Source organism: Melanerpes formicivorus, unplaced genomic scaffold (genome assembly GCF_026170545.1).
Source record: "Melanerpes formicivorus ecotype bairdi unplaced genomic scaffold, bMelFor1.0.p_v2 SCAF_22, whole genome shotgun sequence".
Lineage (NCBI taxonomy): Eukaryota > Metazoa > Chordata > Aves > Piciformes > Picidae > Melanerpes > Melanerpes formicivorus.
The window spans coordinates 8600703-8626228 of record NW_027142374.1 but is presented as its reverse complement, the minus strand read 5'-3'; the positions used below and the strand labels follow the sequence as shown (position 1 = coordinate 8626228).

Genomic DNA, 25526 nt, shown 5'->3' with positions numbered 1-25526 from the left:
CTACTAGGTGCAAACTAACATCAAAGACAAACAAGTCTTGATACTGAGGATGAAGAAAATATAATCCAGTGAAAACTCAAGACTGGGGGAGAAAGGGGAAGTAAGTCTCTACATGAGCCTGGTGGTTCTAAGAATTCCCTCTCAGCAATGCTACTCTGTGACAATAAAACTGCAGTTTAAGCCCACAATTACCATGTGACAGCATTTGAGGAACTTCAGTTATTATCTATTCTCAGAGCTACTCCTGTACCCTCAGGCACTGTAGAATAAAAGGATACATTTCTACCACTGTCTCCTGGATGTTTGCAGGCAGGGGGATCAGAAAGAGATACTCTCTGCTACAAGTATTCTACAAGTAAAAGAATAAAATAGGTTCTCCCAAGGTTACTGAGCTTACATTGAGATAGATCCCAAAGTGAAGTCTGGGTAAGGAATGTAATAATATTACAGTATAACACATAATATTACAGTGTAATGATGTCAGTAGATTTGGGGTTTGGGACTCCCTAATCTGTCAGCAGTCCCATGCACCTCTTCTCACTTTGGCAGTGTACGCTCCTGTAAAAAACAGCATATCACAGAATCCTGGCATGGTGGGATTTGGAGGAGACCTCTGAGAGATCCTAAAGTAGGGTCACCTGGAGCAGTTTGCACAGGAACACATCCAGGCAGGTTTCGACATTCTACGGAGAAGGAGACTCCACAACTTCTATGGGCAGCCAGTTCCAGTGCTCCAGCACCCTCGAATTTTTTCCTTGTGTTATGTCAGATGTGAAGGGGTTCTAACCTGGAAGAGTCTCCCGACAAGATGGCTACTTCCAACCCAGAACATTCTTGGATGTGGAGAAATTGTGGAAAAACTGGAAATGTCTACAGTAAGATCAAACATCAGACAAAACAGCCTGTGGAAAGCAGGCTTCTGGATGAAATATCTTCAGACTGAGTTGAAAGATAGCCTTAACGCTGTGAGTGTGGGATTTCAAGCTTTCTTCATTGTAGTGACAGCACTGGATACTTCTCAGGATCAGGCTAACATACAGTTCAAGGTATATAATATTTAGCTTTACTACAACCATTATCATACAAATGAAAACATGTGTGCCTTTACTCTGTTACATTTATTTTCACTCTAAATGGAGATTTAAAAGTAGTGGTTTGCCATTTTGTGTTGTTCTTGCTTTTCTAATATTTTCCCTCGCTCCTCCCCTGTTTTTCCTTGTAAACCTTTTTATCTTCACGCTTTTTGTATCTTCATCTAGTTTTTCCTTTATATTTGTGACTCAGTTACCACTCCTTCACTTCTCTTCCCAACCAGCTTTCCCCTTCTATGTTGAATGGACTGGTCAGACAAAGCAACTCCTGTTTCATGCCCACTGATTCCACACATAAGAGCAGAAATGCTGTTTTCCAGAGTTCAGCTCAACAAGGGGAAGTGGTCAATATCAAGAGCAGCAAGAAATCACTGTTGGTTCATTATGAAGAAAAAAATCAAACCACCCAACACTTGCAAAGCTAAAAATTCAGATCAGCAGGATGGGAAAAATGGCAATATTATGGGAGTCTATCAACATGTTAAGGGAAATTCTAAAGTAAAGAACTGCTTACATTACAGGAGTTCAAGCCTGTCTTTGCTCTGTAATTAGCATGAGGCCCACCTGAAACTAAGCCATGGGATTTGGGAAAATCCATTTAAAAGTAGATTAACACCTAATTTATCTTAAATATCCAGGAAGATATTTTTCAGGATACATCCTTATAGACAAAATAAAAAGAGAATATGTCAGTGAATACAGGTTGCATTATCAATACCATTACAACACTGCAACTCTTTCCAGTCTGACAACATAGTTCCAGCAGCTTATGATTTATGCTGATTTCTCCCATCTCCATTACAATTCAAGTAAATAGAGACTAAACTATAAATAAACCTAGAGGTATCTGCATTATTGACCAAATTTCAATATTATCCTTTCCTTTTAAATGGTTAGAAGAACTGGAAATGATTGTTCTTGAGGCTAGCTACCTTTAATTACTCGCAGGCAGGTTAGATTTTCTCCTTGAAGAAGAGAGTAGTTCTTCAGGAAAAAGTTTGGGTAGGGTTTTGGGTTGGTTTAGGCTTTTTTAACCATTAAAATCAGCTCCAGAATATCACACTTCTGAGAGCCAGACACATTTACTTCTATCAAATATATTTATATAATCCTTTAATTTATTTGGTTGGACTAAACACACGTCTCCCAATCTGTCTTCTTATGGAAGACTTCTCATTCTCCTGAGCATCCTAGTTAACCTTTCTTTCCACCTGTTCGAGTTTGAATTTATCTTAATTAAAAGCAGGCAGAGAATTATTAAAAATACCCTAGATTATGGTTTCTGCAGGATCAGTGCACTCGTTATTTCCTTTGCTAATGAAAATATCTTATCCAGCATGGTCTAGGAGTGTATTTGCCCTTTTCATAGATGCGTTGCATTGGTGGCTTGCAGTCATCCTGTGACTTTCTCCTCCTCTGTCATTTCCAATTAACAATCTCCTAGCTTATAAGAGAAATGTATTGTATTTGTACAGGATCTTGCACTTTGTCCTATTGAATTTCACTCAGCTACCCCTACTGTAGTCCTCAAGGTCATTTTATTCTTCCTGTATGGTGTTCTAAACTACTCATATAACAGGGCCCCACAAACTTTGTGGGAGTCAGAAAAACTGATTGCTAATTATTTTTTTTTTCAGGGCTATTACTTAAATTTTTAAACAAGGCATACCAGGAGCAATTCTTGAGGGATCTATGTGTAGCCCCACTACAATCCTCCTGGTGTGATCTCATTTTGTCTTCAGTAGATTATAGTAATGGACATAACAAGAACTTTGAAGTACTTGAAATAGTCAAGACCATGTTGGTCTTTCTCTCTGAAAAATTAACAGTTTTCACAGGCATCTGGGCATCTTTCTTAACTAAGGTATCAGATGCTTCATGTATTTTTCGCGTTTCTCCCTATCTCTGTAAACAATATTGTCTAAACCAAAATAATCATGCTTTCAACTTTACAACAGCACAGTTGCAATCTGCAGAGCTGACTTGACCGTCATGCACAGTATGTAGCATGAACTCTGGCTTGAAAGATGTAGTGAGATACGGTTTGACTGCAGCGCATTTACTAGATCCAGAGCAGATTCTTCATTTATCATTGAAATGAGAATTGTATACCTCTAAGGACGAGTATAACCATTATCAATTTATGGCACTTGAAATCTCCTCTTAACCAAGTTTAGAGAAAAATGTATGGTTAGCCTAGCTCCAAGACACTGGAAAACTGAAATACAAGTTTGAGCAATGAATAAACCAGCGCTAACCTCACAAAAGCTGAAATAGAAATTTGAGTGATGAACAAAGCGGTGCTCACCTCATGAAAATGAAGTCTTAGCCTACACCCAATGATGAATCTTTCTGTTACAAAGAAATATATTTTTAGTTTGTTTCTTTTTTTTTTCCCCTCTTGCTTTTGAGCTTTCCAGCTCAAAAGCTTGAATGATGACCTCTTTTGAGAATAAATGCTTTCATACTACTTTGCAGGACAGTTTGGAAATATTCAGAAAATGGTGCCACTGATACACGTCAGAACTTCAGGAACTTAGCCACACAACCATCAAAAATGAGAGTAAAAAGGAGGAGTGGAGAAGGGACCTTTAACTCCTTTTCTTGGAGATCAAAAGCACAGAAAGTACTTGTCATTTTGCCCTTGGGTCTATTTAAGTTTTATGGCTTCTATTCTACAGGAAAATTCTGCTGGAACAGTTCTGGTTTTATATGGTACAAAGACAATGAATGTGGAAGCAGGTACTGCTAATGTGCTGCATCACACAGACCCAGTACCCCATAAGAATAATTTCCTCTCAGAATCATAGAATCACCAAGGTTGGAAGAGACCTCAAAGATCTTCAAGTCCAACTTGTCACCATGGACCTCATGACTAAACCATGACACCAAGTGCCATGTCCAATCCCCTCTTGAACACCTCCAGGGATGGTGACTCCACCATCTCCCTGGGCAGCCCATTCCAATGATGAACACTCTCCGTGGAGAACTTTCTCCTCACCTCATCACTCTTCTGGAAATACACATGGAGGACACACAAACTTATACCATGGACTTAGATGCTTCAGTACCCATTCTGACCACAGAGTTTTGGAAGGATAGAAGAAACATCTACATTTATCTTCTGCTGTAGGCTGAAGTGTAGATTCACCCAGTGGACACACTTGCCAAGGTACAGGGTATGCACCCTGCAGACCTATACATCTATTCTTACCACTTTTTCCCCTAAAATGTTACCAAATATTTAAGAATCTCAGTTTTTCATCATGTGGTATTTGATGGACTCTATTCTTACATACTGTGTAACTGTTCAAAATGTAAACATAGCTTCAAAGCATTTCAAAATTATTTTGCAAATTTCATGAACTGCAGCCCACCCAACAGCCTCCAGGAGGTTTCACCTGAGTCTGAGAGAAAAACTCTTCCAGTGTCACAACAAATCTCCAAACACGCTAGTTTCAAAGACTGTAATGAAAATACAAATTCTGAAAATGTAAGTAGACTTTAAAAGTAAAGACATTTTTATAATCTTAAAAGTTTTCTTCTGGGTTTGTTATACTCATATGCTAAATTGGAAGAATTGCCTTCAATTTTCTGAGATCTAAACCCACCTCATTTTTAGTTCTCTGCATGGTACTATAGATTTAGGTTTTTAATTATTAAATGTGGCATCTCTCTGACAAACTGCCTTGTACCATTTCATAAAGGAAAGATGGACATGGAAAAAAGACTAGTCAGACTTAACTGCAGAAAGACAAACAAACTCTCTGACTGCAAAACTGTCTACAGATAAAGCAATAATAAAGCCAAATGAGTATTATCCTATGCAAACTGGTTTTCCATTTTACAGTCTTACACTAGTACTCTTTTTACCTGGCATGAGAAAACAGAAGCCTGTCATTCATTTCTGCAGTCTTAATGAGTTCATTATATTATGCAGTGGATTGATGTTAAATCTGGCAGGTGTTTCATAGACAAATGTAAACAAAGGTACCAGCCACTCTGTAATGCTGAGGTATGCCTCATGTTCAACAAAACACTAATATCAGAAGCTTGATGGATTTGTTTCATAGCATTTAAACAGCTGCCATTTTAAGAAAAAACAAAACATCACAAAATAAAGAATTATACTATAAGAATACCTTTTTTACCTTTATTGCTTCTCTATAATGATGTTTATCTTCTCTATGAGATTTGTACCAGTCCGATTGACACTGAAGGAGGGAACAAGCACAGAAGGAAAACACACCCAACAACACAGCCCTGGCACAGAAATCATTCCTTTCTCACAACGACAGTTGCTTACTTTTGTTTCTTCACTGGTGACTTCAAATTGCTGTACATCTTGCTAGGCAGAGTGCTGAATAGAATGATTCTCCTTCTCTCCTGCCTCTTGTACTTTCAACAATAAGTTGGCTTATCCAAAGAGGTACTTCAGAGAGACATTTTTATTGTACCAAAGTAATGCACTATAATATAATAAAAATCACTCTCCCATCTCCCCGCCTCCCTTGCTGCTTCCAATGAGGAAGCTTAACCCTGACAAATTTTACCAACCCTGAAAAAGCCATCAACTTTGACACTGCCTGATTGCTCAAATAAATATAAAAATAAGAGCTTGTGAACTGTACAAAAGGCGATTCATGTTTTCATAAAACACATGCTAAAATCTAACAAGTTCTGTGTTTTCAGGGGTTTGTAAGCTCCATATGTCACAAGTACTTGTGTGATATATCCTTTTTATTTGCAAAAATAGTTTCATTTTCTATGCTAGGTAAGATTTGGACCGAAGAAGAGTCTGGGGTTTCTTTATTCTAAATTACTCAGAGTACATATGTAACTTCTGAGGGGGTTTTGTTGGTGGTGTGTTGGGTTTTTTTTCCTTTTTCCTGCCAGCATGGTATGTGGGGCTCATTAGATACTGACCTAAATCCATCTCCCTTCATTTCATTGCAGCATGGCAGATTTTGTGATGGTTCTAATCAGCCTTAGTAGAACTGCCCACCTCAATTCCATTAACAGAAAGTCAGTGCATACGTACTTGTACCCTAAGCTATCAATGATTTCTGGATCAAGCAAGCAAAGCCCACAGATAAAACAGCTGTCATACTTTAAGAGAAATAATATTATCTATTGTGTATTCTTCTCTTTCTCTTTTTTCCTGGTTGTAGAAAAAGTACAAAAAAAAAAAAAACCAACCAAAAAAAAACACAAAAGAAAACCAACAACAACAACCAACCAACCAACAAAAAAGCACACACAAAAAAAACCAAACACAACATTGAATAAACCTGGAACTTTGAATAAACTTATTAAAATAGCAGGAGTTCATCTAGCAGTTTATTTTCCATGCCTTCTCACACTCAGTTTTGCTTTCAGTTTTAATCTCTGAGGATAATGAGAAGGCCAAAACATCCCAAGATATATTTTTTTCCAGTTGTGTCTGTCCTAAGAATGACCTATAGCAGAAGAACTTGTGCTAAACACTGCTTTCAGGACTAAACTGAATCAGATCAGGGTTGAGTTTCTAGCCAAAGTTATAATTTCATTTAAGAAAAAATAGCAACTACAAACAACCCACCACAAAACAAAACAAAAAGGCTGGAAGCACTTTCTCAAAAAACCCTATTATTTAAATAGTAGTATTGCATAATGTGCTTCAAAAGAGCAGCAATAAAGTTTTAGGGGGAAAAAATAACAGCAAAATCTCGCCTTATTGGTATTAAATCCCGCTACAGCATCACAGCCTTTCCACATAGCATCATAAGACACTAATAGGGAAGATAATATTTAATGAGTCCTTAGCTCCTAAAAAAAAAGGCATAGGGCAGATAAAGAAGTTATATTAAGTGAAACATGCAGTCAGAGCACACACCTCAGAATTTGCTGTTACTTTAGTCAACAGTCAATTTCTTAGACCATTAATGGTCCAGCAACCACCAAAACAGCACTTAGTCACTGGTAATGATTGGTTTCTTGGGGATTATTGCCTAAACAAATCTCAGAAGTTGTGTGCTGTTAAGTAACTTAACTATTTTCTTCAAGCTGAGGATGAAGTCTAATGGTAGTTATGTTAGTTAATGTTAGTCAGCCTTACCATTAACCTTCATTCCCTGAGTTTAACCATTAATAGTAATCCTTTGCATACATAGAAAGCAATGTACAAAACTTCCTGATGACATTCAAGTGTTCATTTGTAAAAGGTATCACTGAATACCTTGACAACGGGAAAAGGAAAATCTAGTCTCACATTCACAATAGAAAGAATGTATGCCTGAGTGTGGACAAGTCTGTTCAATACAATTGTGTAGCCCCTGGCCCTCAAAAGCAGCCTGCCAGGTTGTTTGGAAATCCTCACGTGTAAACTTGCAGAGTCATCATACACTACTGGGACTGTATTTAGTGTTCTGCTTCACAAAACCCAGGAGCTTATTAAAATGAACTAAAGCTAGATCAAAAGATAATGGCCACTCTAGGGACCCATAATAATACAGAAGAATATCAATACCAAGAGCTTCACACATTACATTTTGACAGTTCTTAAACTAACAACATGCTCTCCAGTCAGGCTAATTTCTTGATGCAACTGTCAAAACCCACCAAGAAACATCAATTACTTGCACTTTTACAGAAGGACCTTTTTATTCATATGTCGACAGAAAAGACCCTTGTAAAAAGTCTGAGGTGTCCTCATCCTATTTCCAATTGCACTAGGAGTCCCAGCTCTCCACCACATAGATGCTAAAAGGAGTATCACTGAGTGGGTCTGGGAACTCAATGCAGAGGTAAGGAGTCTTAGTCAAAGCCACCAACACAAGGGAGTACCTGCACATTGCAACATGACAAACAGGGATGTTGGCTAGTGATTCCTCTGTTAGAAAAAGAGGCCCATTTGACTAATTAAAAATAGAAAAAAAAATCAGCATAACCAATTGCACCATGTCTTCTGAGAAACCATGTGTATGGGACACTGAGACAAATTTATACTTTAAGACATGTAGACATCGGTTTGCTAGCAATGCCTCCTGAAGGGGTGTCATTAAACGTACTAGAATTCCCCAACTGGACAACCATCCCACAAACCCTACTGAGCTCTCTGTCACAAAGGTAGGGATAGGGGAGGGCTGAAGTATACATGAATTTGTTACCTGTTTTATAAACGAAAAGCAATTTTTAGTCATGAAGAAAACAGTGTTTGTTCAGCAGACTTTCATTAGGGTGAGCAACAAGTGACATACCAAAAAATTATTGAAGTCAAATTCACAAGCTACAAGGAGAACTAAAGTCAGAAAACAAAGTAAATCTCTATAAAGCACCACTAGTGTGAGTGAAGGCAACCTGGAAAATCTCAGATCTCCAACATCTTCCTAGATAGGCAGCTGCCAACACATATGCACAAATGAGTAAACTGAAGCATTCAAAGGTAGCAACATGTGAGCAATACCAAGGTAACAAACCTATACACCTCAACACATGGATCTCTGATGACACTTCTGCTCAGAGAAACCTACAAAGTGTGACAATGAATTCATAAATAACAAACCCTGTAGTGAAAGCCAAAATTTAAGGCCTGGGTCATTTTTTTTTCCTTATAGAGTGTTTGAGGATTGTACTCACTCATAGGGTCAGCATTTGGGCTAGAGGGTTAAAAAAAAAAAGCCAACAAAACCACCTGCCAAAACCCAAAAATACAAAACAACCACTACCAGCCTTAGACTTCACCCAAACCCAAATCTTGTAGGAGTTTCTAGTGAAATGTATTACAGTGTCTGACTTACTGCCCTCACTACCCCCTCTCTCCTTAAGGTAATAATTCATTTCAGTTTTATATCAAATGTATACCTGTTAAAAAGCCAAAAGGGCATGGGTCTTGTTTTCTTCACCACATATTTCATATATCAAGATAAATAAAAGGAGTCAAGACATCACTTTCCCATTCCAGTTTTCTTCCTATCTTAGTTGCTAATTGAATTGGTGCTTGCTAAGTGTGAATTCTCTGAAGCATTGAATTTCTTGGAACAGATGAAACAGAGGGTAAAATTCCTCTCACCAGCTGCCAGGTCCTCCAACCAGCCCTGGTCACTAACTAGATCTCACCACTATCTCACAGCACTAATTTTCAAAGCTACTTCTTTTTTAGCCCCTCAGATTTTACTACTATCAGATATAATGCCCCTTTCTAAGTATTGTGTTTTCAATTATGTTCATTTAAAAAAGAAAAAGGGTATGGATTTCAATATCTTCTAAGTTTTTCCTATAGATAAGAGTCACAAGATGCCTTTAAACACAATATATGAAGCTATTTCTGCATAGAGTAATTATATAGAAGAAGAGATTGTATAGGTACAAGGACAGCTCTACTACTTATCTGTGTGAATTTTCTTCTTACAGCAGTGGTGCTTAAGCTCTGGCTGTTTTGAGCACTATTTTCAGGTTTTCTTGCAAGCAACTGAATCTTTAGACATTGTATATTTGCTCCCACTTTAAAAATACATCGGTATTTGGTCTGATTTACAGACGAGAATGTTAAAGTTTGCAAAAGTTTCCCTCAGACTCTCTTACTGCTTTTAAGACAGCAAGTCAAAAGTGATAAAAGAGTGAGACTTTGAGAGTCCCACAGACATGGTGACCCTGCTAGGAATTACTCCTTACCTCTGAATTATTTCTTTGTTGAATGCAAATGCTACTCTTGCTTTTAATTAACTTAAGTCACATTACTCGTACAATACAAAAAGGTTGAACAGATGTCACATAAGAATTCTTTCCTCAGAATGAAAAAGTACTAGGAAGAAAACACTGCACGACAGGATCACAAAGACGAATTACAGATCTCTCCTCCTCCTGACTTTTCCCTCTGTCCTTTTGTAGCACTAAGGCAGAACAAATGAGTGTATGTGACCTAGAGCTTCATCCCACCTCAGCCCTCAAACATTGCAGGAGATGCCTGCATTTCTCAGTAGGCGATACTGTAAAGCAACCAATATAACCAGCTCACTACAATTACTACACTCATTATTTGTTAGCAGGAATATTTATCTGCCACATAAGATATGCCTTGGGGAAGTTTAGAAAAGTCACGATAAAATATGCATAAGCAACTATGAAAAAATAGTAGATAACTGTCAAAATAACTTTGAATAAACTAAAGCATATCTGCTTACTTTCCAGCACAAAAATAATTTATGGTAATAAGTTTTGGAAAGTAATACAGCCATGTTGCTAAAAATGCAGAGCAGCTGCTACACTTATTATAAAATGGCTAATTTTTACTCATTTGTGACAGGGTTCTGTAGACGGCTAACAGCTGCAGTTTCACCCAGCTGCATCCTGATGCTAAATGCACACCTCTAGGCAGGCAGAGGAAAGTATAGATTGCTTTACTTTACAGCACTAAGTACCACTGTCTTTCCAAGGAATACCCTGAAGGTCATTGGCAATTAAAGCTCCCCAAGGTCTCTTTCACTCGGGGAATGGTGACATGCAGACACAAGGTCTCCAGAAGTCAGCCACCATATAGTAACATAACAAGTAGTAACTGAGCCGCACAAATTAAAGAGGATGTTGAAAGGGCTTCCTACCTGGTACAAGTTGCTACTCCCCCTCACAGCCTGGAACCCTAGATGCTGGCTCTTCTCCTTAATTGCTGAGGTAACACGAATTTCTCTAGTAAGAAGTGGGGGGAAAAAAATGAAAGGAAAAATAAAGATCAAAAAAAAAAAAAAAAAAAAAAAGAGAGGTTCTGTTGGCTTCTGCCTCCTGCTTAAAAAGGTTACTTCAAATGCCTCTCTCGCCTCCTATTTATTTTCTCTCCCTCCCAGAAGAGCAGTTTAGAGGGAGAGTAACGGAGTGTTTATCCTGGCTCTGAGGATGCACGCTTGTGCGATAACTGCCTGCTCCCTGCAGTATAGCTGGCATGATGTGATGTGCATACTAAAGCAGTTTGCATTAGGCAAGGCTTAGCAGAGCCAGCTTCCCAGTCTCCACCTTCTCTATCACAGAACAAGCTTGCTTCTTCGAAAACAGTGAGGCTGTAATGAGAAGACAGTAGGGCTCTGGTTATAGTATAAATGCATTTTCTCTGAAGATAGTACTTAAGAATGAGGTTGTATTTATGTATCACCTCCCCTCTGAAAACAGAGAAGCAGCTCTAAGTGAACACACAATACAGCCAGACAAATGTGTAAAGATTCCCCGTTGTTTGCTGTCGTATGACAGATGACACTAAAAACAAAAACTAATGAGACATCTCCAGTTAGGAAACATTTATCTGCTGCCATCTATCAAATGAGCAAAGGGGTAAATAAATAAGTAAAGCCATGAAGAACACCAAAGCTTAAATGTCTGCAGGCTCAAAGATAAATGTGTGATATTTATATGCTATAGTCACAACTGAACAACGGCTATGTTACGAGCAAGAATTAGCTCTAAAGTACTGCATTTGTCATATATCTGAATATGTATTAGAGAAGGGCTCAAGCTGTAAAACTCTGATTTGGATTTTGAACACTCCACAGCTCAGAAGTGCCTGAATCTGAGGATTTGACTCTGGCCTGTCTGTATTAGCTACTCATGCACATGCCCCCAAAAAGTAAGAATAGATTATGATTATGTGAAAAAAACCCATTGCTTGCTCAGGTGTAAGAGCACAGTAGTAGTGCTAATATGAGAACTTCTTGTACTTTTTTTGGTTGTTTTTAAAGTTAGTGATTAAGTTCTTAGTTATCTTTAAAAGCATTTTTCAAGAGGGCTCATTTCTTTACTGCAGGGGAACAGCTCAAGACAGATCAAAGCTTTTTGGCCCAGCTTTTCCCTTATGAATTGTGTGGCAGCCGAATGCTTGTATGTGTTTGCAATGATTATGTCAATTACTTTTATTATTCAGCATGTTCAGAACATCCTTCCTTCCTGCATTTCAGTTTAATTTTCTGGGATTTGTTTCTCTCCTGTGGGGTAAAGGCAAGGTTGACTCAGTATCATTCTATTTCCACATGTTTTCATAGAACCAAAGTTTGGCAAAGATCTCTAAGATCATCAAGTCCAATCATCAACCCAGCACCACCATGTAATGTCCACTTAGCTTTCCAGGAAACGTAAGCCTCCTTAATAATGAGAATAGAAATAGAAGCATTGAACACAGCATGAATCACTATCAGAAGCACCACAAAGAATTATCTCTAAAGTTGCTTTTAAAGGCTACACAGATTCATATATTTCTAATATATCTCTACACAATGACTGCATAGAGAGATATTGGGCTTTCTGCTCTGGTAGGCCTGGGAGATATTGTCTGATATGTCTACCTTCTTGAAGAGACACTCAAAATTCAACTCCTGTTTACAACACACTTACTGGCCATCAGTTGCCAATTTCCTGCACCATAGTAAATGCTTACCTGTTCAAGCAAGAAAAAATGGCCCATGAGGTCACAAAGTAAGGATTTTGAAATGTAATTTGAATTCCTAAATTTGCTGAGGGAAACGGTTTCAAATTTATCAAATATCAGTTTTATCATATATCAAATTTATCCTCTAACCTGATCCCTCAGTTATGAAATATGAGCAAATACTTAGCCCAGGAGTCTTGTTAGAACAGAACATGTTCATTTCTGACTCTAAGATGTTTAGATACATCTATAGTGAAAAACATATGGAGAAGCAGTGAAGATCAAAAGGATTTCTGTGCATTAATAAGATACTAGGAAAAAAAAACACCAACGCACAACAACTGAGCAACCAAACAAAACCAAGCTATAAAACAACAAACCACATGAAAAAAAAAAAAGGGGGGGGAAGCCAAAACCCCAACCAGAACAAAACAAAACTCCTGAAACCAAAACCAGACTTCTTCACTAGTATAGGGGGGGGGGGGGGGGGGGGAAAGGAATCATTCACACCACATGGCTGAGCACAAAGATAGAATCTTCTCCTTGCTTAGGGAACACAGTTATGGACCTTACTTGAAAACTCTATACAGTCAAAGTAATTTTATAGCCACATATATCAGGCTTGTATTCAACTTATTTTGAACTAATTTTCACCCCTCCATGCTGTTTACCTCCAAAGTTGATAAGCTTTGGAGAACTAATTTAAGGGAGCCTACTTTTTTTCTTATGAGGGAGGCTCTGAAATCCTGATGTCCCTGGCAGGCCTCTTCTCCGAGTTTGGTAACAGGTGTTGGTTTATTTTTTCAATTGGTTTTGTTTCTATACTGGAGCACAAGTGACTGGACTGTCCTAGCAGACAGCTGAAAAACATTCTGTGCAGTTACAATCTTAACATACTTCCCACTTTTTTAGAAACAATCTGCAGTGCTTTGAAAGATTACATCTCCAGCATGGATTTAGGAAGGGCAGGTCCTGCCTGACCAACATGATCACAGTATCACAGTATAACTTAGATTGGAAAGGACCTCGAGGATCATCGAGTCCAACCTATCAACACAGACCCCATGACTAGACCATGGTACCAAGTGCCACGTCCAATCTCCTCTTGAACGCCTCCAGGGTCAATGACTCAACCACCTCCCTGGGCAACCCGTTCCAATGACGAATGACTCGCTCGGTGAAGAACTTCCTCCTCACCTCGAGTCTAAACCTCCCCTGGCGCAGCTTGAGACTGTGTCCCCTTGTTCTGGTGCTGGTTGCCCAGATCTCCTTTTACACTCAGGCTCCCCACCTGGTGAATGTGGGGAAGGCTGTGGATATAGTCTACCTGGACTTCAGCAAAGCCTTTGACACCGTCTGCCACAACAAACTCCTGCAAAGCTGGCAGCTCGTGACTTGGACAGGAGCTCTCTGAAATGGGTCAAGAACTGGTGGGAAGGCTAGGCCCAGGGAGAGGTGGTGACTGGTGCCACAGCCAGTTGGCAGCCAGTCACTAGTTGGGTCCCCCAGGGATCAGTGCTGTGCCCAATCCTGTTCACTATCTTTATTGATGATCTGGACAAGGGGATTGAGTCCATCATCAGTAAGTTTGCAGAAGACACCACATTAGGAGCAGGTATCAACCTGTTGGAGGGTAGGAGGGCCCTGCAGAGCAACCTTGACAGGATGGATGGGTGGGCAGAGGCCAATGGGATGAGATTCAATATGGCTAAGCGCAGGGTTCTACACTTGGGCCACAACAACCCCAAGCAGTGCTACAGGCTGGGGACAGAGTGGCTGGAGGGCAGCCAGGCAGGTGCTGGTAGATAAGCGTCTGAACGTGAGCCAGCAATGGTAAGGCCACACCTTGAGTACTGTGTCCAGTTCTGGGCCCCGCAATTCAAGAGAGATGTTGAGGTACTGGAACGTGTCCAGAGAAGGGCAACAAAGCTGGTGAGGGGCCTGGAACACAAGCCCTATGAGGAGAGGCTGAGGGAGCTGGGGTTGTTTAGCCTGGAGAAGAGGTGGCTCAGAGAAATTTCATTGCTGTCTACAACTATCTGAAGGAAGGTTGTAGTCAAGTGGGGGTCAGTCTGTTCTCCCAGGCAACCAGCAACAGAATGAGGAGACACAGTCTCAAGCTGTGCCAGGGGAGGTTCAGGCTGGATATTAGGAAGAAGTTCTTCACAGAGAGAGTGATTTGCCATTGGAATGGGCTGCCCAGGGAGGTGGTGGAGTCACAGTCCCTGGAAATCTTCAAGAAAAGACTGGATGAGGCACTTAGTGCCATGGTCTAGTTGATTGGATAGGGCTGGGTGATAGGTTGGACTGGATGATTTTGGAGATCTCTTCCAACCTGACAGATTCTATGATTTGCCTCTTTATGGTTCTATCACTCAGGGTACCATCGTTATCATATCATAAACTTGTACACCTAAATCCTTCCCACTGGATAGGTTCTCACCTTGCAGAAGTTAGCATTAGGGTTTCCCATATGCATAAATCTGCTTTTCAGACCAGTGAATTTTAGTTACTTTTAATTTCACAGTTCTTATGAGTCTCTCTTTTTGTTATGATATTCTAGTACTCCTTTGGACTGACAGTGCCTCTTTCTGTGCAGCAGACTCCAACAGCATAACACCTATACAGAGGTCATTCTTGGACTAATTCTTGATAAATTCCACCAGTAAATTTTGTCCAGCCCTTATATTGTGGACATGTTCAAGCCTGGAACAAGTATTTGGATATAATTTAGAACCATAAAAGTGTATTGCAAAATAACCCTGTTCAATATTCTCCTCCACAACGTCTATAGAATAATTAACTTTGTACCCAGGCATCCACATAATGAACTCAATTCAATGTTTTGACTTAAAATTCTCATACAGTTTCTGGAAACACCTTGTTAAAGCAAAAAAACAAACAAATCAAAGCAAAACAAACAAAACCCCCAAACAAACCAAAAACCCCCACACATATTAATTAGTGCCACTACTTGAGGATGTCCTGCAAGCGTGGTTTATAATTCTGTGTTAAAAATCTCAAGGACTTAGCTAATGTGTTTATACCATCCATATGTCAGAAATTATGCACAAATACCTGCACACATAGGTAGGTGACAACAATTCAACTGTATTATTCACAACAGCAAGTACCAAACGCTTAACAAGCTTGCAGGATAAACTATGACAAAAGTATTATTTCCTCTCTTTGCTATGTGGAGCTTTGATATGCACCAAAAGAATGTGTTTTCAGCATGCTTTCAATTATTGAGCTTGAGATCTCTATCCTTAGTCCAAACTCATTCAAACTCATTGTCACCATAAGTATTAGTAAATTAGAAACTCATGTAATTAACAGCAACACATGGCCATTCCTTTATATGACCATTCTTGTTAAAGACATAATATACCTTTGAAGCTATGCATTGAGATATCTATATCAAACATGTAGATGTATGTGATTACATCTGTGTGTATTTTTTTAAATTGCCATGAGATTTTCAGTAGAGCTCTCCACTATCCACAGTCACCCAAAGAAGGCTTGAAAATAATGTGTTTTATATATAAGTGCTTCCAGGAGTTACTCAAAAGGCTAGCAATAGAAGAAAAATGAAACTGCCTGTAGCCAATTTTAATACAACCTGTTATTCTTCCTATCCTATGACAGACAGGAGTTCTGAGTGAAATAGAAGTAACATTTGGCTGGCTAAAAAATCTTTACAGACAACTCTGCCAACAGACATTACACATTAACATTGACAATGTCTGATGTTCATTGTGCAAACATTCTCCTTGTGTTTCAAGTTGGAGCCAAAAGATATTTTATGGCTTACATAAAGTTTAGTGGCAACAGCAGAGGCATGTTTTTATGGACAGTAGTGTAAAAGTCCTCCTGTTCCTGAAAAGGCATTTGGGAAACAGCTGACAGTCACAACCTACTGAAAAGTACAGATCTTTAAAAAGAGTATAAAATATACCTGTCACTCTCACAATTTTCAGCATGGACACAGAGCCCTACATACTGTACCATTTTCTAAGCATTAATTATGTCTTCCAACAGAAAATTTGACTGCCCTTTCAGAGTTGACTAAAAGATTTACAGAAATTAAATTAAATGAAAACCACCATTTTTGGTGGTTGGGGTTTTTTTGTTTGTTTGGGGGCTTTTTTTGGGGGGTGGGGGTTTTTGATTGGGTTTTTAGTGGTGGTGGTTGTTCAAGGATTTTTTGACTGGAGGGAAAGGGAAGGAGACTTTCTAAAATATCCCAATTTCTTTGAAACACAAAGGTTAACTGCTCATCCATACTATCTCTGGCTGAAAGCTTCACTACCGCGTAGGTCAACAGAAACACGAAGATTTGTCAAAAGGCATTTTGCAGCCTTACTAGAAAAAGAAAGAAAAAACAGACATTCAAATGAAAATAAAGACATCCTAAACCAAATTCATAAAATTTTAAATCAAAATGTTAGTTCTGAAACAAAAGGATGATACATTATTCATAGCAATATTAGAGTTACTATCTTACATAGCTAGGCGTTAATCAATGCCTACCAAAATGTGACACATTTCAAATATCCTGGCATTTCTTTTCTTATGGCCATTGGCAGGTGTCACAGGTAAAAAAGGCTCAGTGCCTCTTGGTGTATACCTTTCAGAAGACTTATTGCAGAATGATAATGTCACCAGTCCATGAAGACAAAGTTCATTGACAATAATTTCAATGCACGATAACCAGAGAAGCTTGACATGTCATTAGAAACCAAAACCTGCATGTAGGGAAAGGACATGAAGCTGATCTCACTCCTCACTTGCTTAGAAGTATGAGATGTTTTCAAGGACACAATATTCTGGCCCACCAAGATACATTTGAGACTATTTCTATTTCAAGCATCCAGACACACCAGATAAGTCTGCTTAGCAACTGGCACATGACCAGCCCAAAGATTTAGGTGATTGCTATTCATGAATTGACAAAAGAGATGAGGAAAATGCTGGGTTTTGTCTCTCATATTGAGTTTGCATTTCCAATAGGCAAATTATGCATCTTCATTAAATACTATCTGTATTTGAAAAGAGTGTTCCTGTTCATTACCTGACACAGCTTAAGTGTAAAAAGGATGAAGGCCAAAAAAAAAAGTGCCCATATGATTAGCTCTGATTTTCTGTTCTATAAAAAGAACATCATTAAAATGAAATTATTATTCACTGCAACCAATATAATTCAGTCCAACTGTTAGAAATAGTGTTTTCTCAGACTCTGTTCTAGGAGAATGATCCAGTCTCCTCCTCAGGGTATGTATTTTCAAAGGGACACAGAAAAGCAGGATGCCCAACTCCCATAACCTTTGGATGGAAGCCACTGGAAGATGGTCAGAATACTTTGCATAGAGAACTTGCTTCTTTGATTAAAAAGTTATTTAACCAGCATTTAAATATTCAAAACAAAACTTATCATGCTGTGGATTAGAATAGGAGCAATAGGAAGAACAGGGGAATAGTTCTGCAAATTATTTAGGACAACAATAAGATCTAAAACATCAGAACAAGATAGCATTTTTTGCCTTCCCAGGAAGCTAATCTATATTTAATAACAAAGCACCAGGAGAGGGGCACTCATAACAGGATGAGAAATATTATGGTGTTTCTCTTGTTAAGCAGTGAAATATAGCCATTAAATCGTTAAAACCTCTGTAGTCCTTAAATATGACAGGAGAAAATTGGTCCCAATGAGATGATAGGATCTTATTTCAGTCTTTTTGAATGGTGAATGTGGACAGCAAGATTGGGAACTACAGTATTTCTCAGTAAAATTTCAGGCCATAACCACAACTGTAGTGAATCAATTTTGACTTCCCAGAGAGATTTATGCAGAGATGTATAATACAGCGCATTAATCCCTTCATGAGTCCCCAGAGGTGATGCACTGTACCTATTAAAAACATTATTTTTTTTTAAACAATAAAAATTCTTTTCAGACAAGTATTTGTTCTCTAAAACCAAAATGAACACTTTGGATATCAGCAGTATTTTTACTGAAACAAAAGTGGTAGCATCCCCATGTATATAATAGTACAGCTACATACATTACGACACGAGGAGATTGTAGAGTTTGCTATTCATCGTTCTCCTCTGTGGGGCATGAAGGCACAGATGTGGCCAGAACACCAGAAACGTTGCTTTAGAGACTCGCTCTTTGAGCCACGAACAGCTGGGCAAGATTTGAAGCAGTTCTACAACTGCTCAGTGTTGCTCTGGGAACAAGAAGGCACAGTCAGTCCCCCCATTTCCAAGGCAAAAGAGTAATGTGGAGAAGAATCTTGTCAGATATTTCAGAAGCACAGTTTCCTGGCTTGTTTTAAATTATTTACTTGGATATCAATTTGCACCCTGCATATAGAAGTATCATGCCAGTATAAAAACACTCAAACAAAAAAGAAACACAATTTTTTTTTTTTTAAAAAAAAAAAAAGGGGGGGGGGGAGGGGGGCTGAGAAAACCTGAATTCTGCAAGTGTTAACAGTGCCCTCTGTATAAATCAGGGGGGAGAAGAGATGGTAGAATATCTGAATATCTGTAACCCATGGAGCTATGGAGCACGCAGACTATGCCAACTTTCCTCCTGTGCATCTGCTCAGCCAAAGTACAGCCAAGAGACATTAGCAGACATTTTTGAGATAGTAGCAGCAGTGAAGTACCAAAATCATTGCAAATGGTCACAAAGCTAACTTCTGTCAGGTGATTAATAAGGAGTGTGTCTAAAATTTCAATTTTAGTTACCTGCAGATTCTCTGCACATAATCAGAAACACTTTTCAGACAGTTTTATAATTTCTGAATTTCTCTCTAAAATAAATCTTTATTGAAGCCTTCACACTTCCTTACAACTTTCCAGAATCCTACAACTTTAAGCTCAATTTAGATTTCCTCTCCTCAGTTTTTGAAAAGAAAAGTCAACAAATACCATATCCACTCTAATTTTATAGACCCTGACAGCCTTCAGCAGCTTACTGGCTGCTAATTCCTTTAATAACCTTATTTCCCAGTATCATATGTTATAGTTTATGACTTCCTTTTTAAATCAAGTTGTATCACCCTAGAGGAAACAAAGTATCTACTCCTAGCAGTGCAGTGAAAACAGCACAGCTGGAGAAAACCAGTATCTAATCATGAGACATTATTGCTTTTCCAGCAATTGTACCACCAGTGGCTCCTCAGAGCTTTGCTACAGCACCAAGCTCCTTTTTTATTTTATTTTAATTAACTCAGCTTTTATTTAATTTTTAATATGTACATAAAAAATTATATTTATGAAATTGATTGCATTTTCAATCTAGGACTGGCTCTGAAATCTCGATGTATTGAGTATGTATTCCTTCATATTTAGCATAGACCATTTCCTATACAAAAGGTTTGTCAAAGGTGTTTTATTTCATGGGTGCTACGCTGAAAACTCAAGTTAGAAAGCAGTGACTTAGTCAGGAAAACTTAAATGTTTGGCTTCGAGGAAAGTCCACTTTTGGTGCCCCATACCAGACTTGCATCATGAAATCTCATAGCAGAATTTGTTCAAGACTGAAGTACAGTACATCAAAGACTCCATTTGCAGAGCAAAGCCAGACATCAAACAAAAACTGATAATAACAGTTCAGCTTCCTGGTATGACAAGACAGGACAAATTCATGTAGAATTGTGCTGAAAAGTCTGAGTAAAGACAGAGGATGAAATTGTGGTGCATCCCAAGTCTCAACTGGCAGACAATAAATGAATGCTCTCATATGAATGTATTTCAATGACTTACAAAGGGGAAGGGAGAAAAAATAATTAAAGAATTTAATGCTTGTAAAGAGACAAAACAGGAAGACCTCCTGATGTTTTACTCATGTGAACATGTGCTGTGGAAGTAATTGCAAGCTATTTGTAACCACATATCCACACATGATGTTACGAGGATTCATGTCTTAATTCAGTGTTGAGACAACATAGTTTATTTTTAATGAGTGCTTCTTTCAAGTTCCTCCCTACGTAATATTTTGGTGTCCTTGGAAGAAGTCTTGACTCAGCTTTTGCAAAGATGAGAATGTATAACTCAGATACTGTAGAACTTACTCAAAATTACCCACATACCTTCTTTACATTCAGTAATGTCCAAGAGGATCATGAAACACTGATAGAAGAAAGTGCAATGAAATTATACTTAACTCGATATCCCTGGCATTCTAAGTATTTTTTTCTTATACTACTGGTCAATTTCAACCTTCTCTTTTCACTTTGGTTGTTAATTTGAGCATGGAAATGCACAAACATAAATATGTAAGATTCAAGTAATGCAAAACTTTTCAGGGAAACTGCAAGTTTTAGATTTTATTTTTATTTACTGCACTTTGCAAACTACACATTTGCTTCTCATTCTAAACAAAGAGGGTGTATAACTTGCCTACTTGTAAAAAGATTCAAAAATATATGTAGGGATTTAGCCATTTCTCAGATATTTAGAAGATCCTGTCTCCATATAGTTAGGAATGAATGGAACAGAAAAGTTTGTTTAAGTATATTGGTTCCAACATTGCATCTTTTCATGCTGTGTTTTCTCTTGTGGCCCTCCTACGTGAAGACCTAACTGTCATAGAATTAATATTGAGAGAAAACTCTATTTTACTTTATTGAAGAAAAATAAATTTTAATCAATATAATCCAAATCAACTCCTCTGCTCCTTGTTTTCATTTCAGAATGAAATGAAAACAAACTCTCATGGGTAAAGAATTTTTATCTGTAGAGGAGAAACATACATGAGGGAGACCAACAACAGCAGACACCTTAAGTACTCTTTCAGAAACTCAGCACGACTACAAGCGATTTAAATCTATTTTAAAAACAAAGACTTTTTTTGTTTGTTTCTAAATGGAATTCAGAGTATACATAGCCCAGCAGACAGAAAGTAAGTCAATAAAGAGATCACATGCCCTGCTAGTATTAGGAAAATAATTGTAACATAGCCCATTCCTTTGACTAGCAAGATGATTCAACTCATTTTCTTCCACATGGATGTCACTATTATTTGTAATAGAGCCCTGAGAATAGCACCTCAGTAAGGCCTGGGTGTTCACCACAGGTTAGTGTTGTCCATTAGAGGTATTCAGGTCAACACTGCCAAGTCGGTTGGCAACTTACAATGATTTACAAATAGCAGACATTACATACCTTAAATACCCTCTCAGAAGCAGGTCAAATTTAGTTACAGCTGCATCCCACATTTCTATTTTGTTACACAATGGCCAGCCTCCTAGGGAAAGTAAAGACCCAAAAGTGTACTCTTTTGCACCAAATAAAAATCATTTATCACTTCTGCATCATAACTGGGAAAAAAATATGCTTGTACAACATGGGGAATAAAGAACCTTTTTCAATAGTCCTCCTGCCCCTGTGCTGATACAGGGCAACTACATTTAGAGCACAACAGTGCATTCAGAGATGTGAAGCTAAGACCGAGGAGGAAAGGTCTCCAACAGTAATGGGCTCAGTTTGTGCTCCTCAGCAATAGCAAGACCTCTAGGTAGAAGATTTCTTCCCCCCATTTCATTTTTGAGCCCAAGCACCACCTGACCCATTGCACTCTAGTCCACAGAGCTCCTGGGCCTTTCTTAACCAGTGACACCTTTAATGAGCCCATTTGTTATTCTGAGGTCAGGATGGCAAGACAGCACTGAAATAACTACCTAGACTCTCACCTTTGTCCAGAGGAGCTACACAGAAATGTTTCTTGTTGCAGACAGTACATTTGTGATCTATGCCACAATGTATGATTAGTTTTAAGTACTTATATATAGTTTAGACAGAGTCACCATCCCCAAAGAATTAGAAAACAGCAAATACACATTTTAAAAAGGCTGCAAATTTCTGTTCAAACAGAATGCCAAATTGACTTAGTCTGGTTTGGTGGAGTTTTATGCTTGGTTTCTATAGCACTCTGGCAAATGAAGATGCTTGCAGAAAGTACTGAAACTGTAAACAGAGATACATTGATGCAATCACCCTCCCCCACAACTGGACAGAAAGGAAGTCTGTATGCAATCATAACATAAAGCTATATAGAATCACAGAATGGTAAGGCTTGGAAGGGACCTCTGGATCTAATCCAACTCCAACAACCTGCTTAACCACTCCTCCAAATGAACAGCTGACGCTTTCACTCCAGCAAAACAAAAACCAAAGAGATAAAAAGGGGAAATAACCCTCAACCAAACAAACAAAACATGCACACACACACCACACACACACACACACAGATCAGCTAATCCAATACAAGATAAAGATATGGAAGCACAACACTCTAGCTCTTTTGCTCTGTATCATGGATGACAGCATCAGGCATTCTTTCAGACATCTTTCATCCTCTCCTAAGCCTCTGGCTACCACAGTATTTTTTTGTGATTCTCCCACACAGCAAGCAAAAGCTCATGCTTCAGAATCCCAACCAAATTTTATAAAATGACCAGAAGGCACCTCTCAGGACGTGGGATGAAACATAACAAACTACACAGGAGATATGTACTTCTCCCCACTGCACAGAAGCGGGAGAGTAGTGCCTGCCAATGCAAAGAAATCCTAAATGGCTTGGAAGTAATGATTCTAAACATTTAATTTATACTTGCTGTGTCTGTTCCTAATACTGCTCTACAATGAAATGGTGTTTCTCCCTCCTTTATTGTCAGTATGCAAATATTGTCTCCATTTCCTCAAATAGCCATGTCCTGGTTATACTGTACAATATTGCTGTACTTTAATGCTAAATGAAGGTTTATGAACTAATGCAAAATTAACTGATCCATATCTTCAGCCTAGGATGCCATGCTACAGGTCTGGTGCACAACAAAGATTACATGATCTCTGTGGGATTTTTCTATTTTACCATAGTGGGGGCTTTTCCTGCCTGACTCTGGAATGTGTGAAACTCATACATAGGGAGAGCATTTACAGAAGGCACACAATGATTTTGAAATCCACCTGATTTTTATACAGGCTGCATAGGAAAGTGCTGCATAACTCTAAAGCTGAGAGGCAGTCCCAAAGTAAACCTTTTGTCTGCAGCCTGAAATTGTGTGCATAAAAGACTAAGCAATAGCAATATTGTACAAATGAGTATCTACTATTAAAGGAAATTAGGAAGCCAGGTGCGCTTAGCAAATAGACATAGAATATTTTGTCCTTTCTTGCTAGATGTGTAGCAATTACTTAGATACCAACAAATCTCCCTTTTTGTTTTTTTTTTCCATATCAACTCACACACCAAAGCTCTGTGTTATTATGCAGCAAACACATTAAGAAGTATATTCAATTTGGATTCACTTTGATGAACTATATGTACTTCTGACCAGACTGAAACATTCCCCACAGACTTTCAAAATTATAGAACTACAACAAAATTGGAAGAAAAAATAAAAAAGCTATTTAAATAATAGAATTTCATTAGATTTCTTCATGTAAGTGCTTATAGCCTTTCACGTCTGACAACAGCTGTGCAGAAAATATCTAAAGAGAGACTGGGAATGCTTTACATGAGATGCAACCATCCTTCTTGAATATACACTATACAAACATCTTTATTTGCACTTGAATAATGTGTAGAGCTGCAGCCTTGGGATTGGAAGTTGGCTGTCCCTGATGACAAATAAACCAGAAACAGCAACAAAAAACAGATAGCCTCTTTCCTCAGGAGAGGTCATACACATGGAGACAGAAAAAACAAAGGGAATGCCAAAACCTCTGAGAACATCCTTCTCGGCAAGGGAGGCAACACTGATGCTAAATCACCCACAACATACTTGTCAAGTTTTTGCAGCCTTGCTAGAACAGATCTCAAAGGGGGCTCCAAGGAGGAAGGCTGCAGATGTTTACAAAAAGCTCTTCTTATATGAGCAAAGCAACAGAGGTAAAATGAAAGCACATACAGGGAAATATAGGACTTCAGAATAGACCTCTTTTTGTGCACCTGAGTTGGTGTTTGTGGTTAATCAAGAGCAATAACTGTTCTTGGAAATCTCACCTACAATGATCAGAATGCCCTGCTTCTCCAGAGGGGCAAAAAGGGATGAAGCAAAGAGTACATAGATTTACCAAGTGACTATGGTGAGCAGCTCTAATAATTCTGGGTAGTGCAAGAGGTACATTCCTGGCAGTTTCCTCTGACCCAGATTTAGATGGCAAAATGCATTAGCAAACCAGAAGATTATCCCATCAGCTGTTGCAAACTAAGAGCTGTATTTGTGTGTATCGCCCTCCCAGGATGAGGGGCAAATATGTCTAGTGAGAACAATCAAGAATTGTGCTCATTCCAAGATACCACCTTAGTGGCTCAGGTCCCAGTTTGGCGCAAATTGCCACTAGAGAATGTCCCATGAGAGTGAAAAAACTGAAGCATTTGTGCAAGATATGACTCACCACTGTCAGAGCTCTCTCCAGCCTTACACCTCCTGTCCATCTGGGCCATTGAGACCTATCTTTGAACTTCTATGGAGAGCACAGCAAGAAGACCTTAATGCCCTCAAGTTCTTGCACATTCTGGAAAGCTAGGTACTCCCTGCCAAGTCTGAATCCTGACTGCGACACCAACACTGGAGCCTGAAAGTGTCAGTTGTTTCCAACTCTCTGGAACCACACGCCTACACGATTTTGTAATGTCTCTTCCACTCCATCTTTTGTTTTCCCTGTGGAATTCCTAGCAGTTTAAGACTGAACAAAACAATGGTCTTGAGATGAAGAAACAGATATGCTACAAATCTTGTCAATCTTTTTAAGAATGACAACAGGAAAAGAGGGAATATCTTGTCAAAACTGAACAGTGGTCTGTTCTCAGCAGGTTAGGCCACACCTCGAGTACTGTGTCCAGTTCTGGGCCCCTCAGTTTAGGAAGGAGGTTGACTTGCTGGAACGAGTCCAGAGAAGAGCAACAAAGTTGGTGAGGGGTTTGGAACACAAGCCCTATGAGGAAAGACTGAGGGAGCTGGGGTTGCTCAGCCTGGAGAAGAGGAGACTCAGGGGTGACCTTATCACTCTCTACAACTACCTGAAGGGAG

General features: G+C 38.8%; 1 protein-coding gene across 1 annotated transcript in view; it reads right to left on the bottom strand.

Annotated features, from left to right (window-relative positions):
- Positions 1 to 10686, bottom strand: part of TENM1 (teneurin transmembrane protein 1) — an 876004-nt gene extending 865318 nt beyond the window's left edge. The window contains exon 1 of the mRNA XM_068152080.1: positions 10670 to 10686. The gene's annotated coding sequence lies outside the window, so the exon portion shown is untranslated. The remainder of the gene's footprint in view (positions 1 to 10669) is intronic.
- Positions 10687 to 25526: the final 14840 nt, after the last annotated feature.